Here is a 985-nt window from a genome sequence, read left to right as displayed (position 1 = left end):
CTCTTATACACAGATTATTTAATCTTTTTTTAAGAGAATTATTATTTATTCTTACTGTACTTTATTTTTACTGGTTATACTAGTTACTTTGAAAAAATTATTATAACATATAGTGAAAAGTAATGTATACATATAGATGTATTTCTGGCTCCAATTCTACAATAAATAGACACGAATAAAATAAGATCATTATAACAAACAAATTTCCAATCAGTTTTCTTATGGACTTCATAGCTACAAAGATGTCCATCATAACCAATTGTATGAAACATAGTTAAAAGAAAGAATATATTATTCAACTCCTTGCAGTAGATTATAAACTGTATTTGACCAAATATTGGTAAATTATCTTCATTACGTATTACACGTAGCAACACACCTACCTTTTTTAAAAAGCGATTCAAATATTTCCATGGTTATTTTTTCGTTCATGTCTGGAGGTAGATGATGACTGAACAAAAGAAGCCGACATTCAAATCGACATATTCCTTTTCATATAAGAAAAAAATTAATTGATATAAGAGGAAATCTTCTTGAAATAAGAAGAAAATAATTAGAATAATGTCTAATAAATTTTACATGAATGATTCACTTTAATCCACACGGCCGGCGCGCGCCGGTCCGCTGTTGTTGCCTGCTAATCCGGCCTGCCAAGCCGTGCGGAGTAGCATGTCTGCGATGCCCACAACAATGCCCACTGAGCGTTTATTCGCTCATTTATGTAGCAATTTTTCTCAAAACTTTACCCAGTCGATTTTTATCTTTTTCCCGTCCGTTGTACTTATCTCGATGTTTTTTATGATTTGTATAAAGTTTGTAAGTTTATAATTACCCATCCTGTATATGTGTGTGTGTGTGTGTGTGTGTGTGTGTGTACGTCTCGAAAATAATTCATGAATATGAAAATAATAGAAGAAAATTCATGAAAATCTGGAAATTTTCACGATTATTCGTGCCTTTTAGTCGCCATCTTGGATCTGTCATT

This window comes from Harpegnathos saltator, unplaced genomic scaffold, assembly GCF_003227715.2.
Source record: "Harpegnathos saltator strain DR-91 unplaced genomic scaffold, Hsal_v8.6 scaffold406, whole genome shotgun sequence".
Lineage (NCBI taxonomy): Eukaryota > Metazoa > Arthropoda > Insecta > Hymenoptera > Formicidae > Harpegnathos > Harpegnathos saltator.
This window is presented reverse-complemented; position numbering follows the sequence as displayed.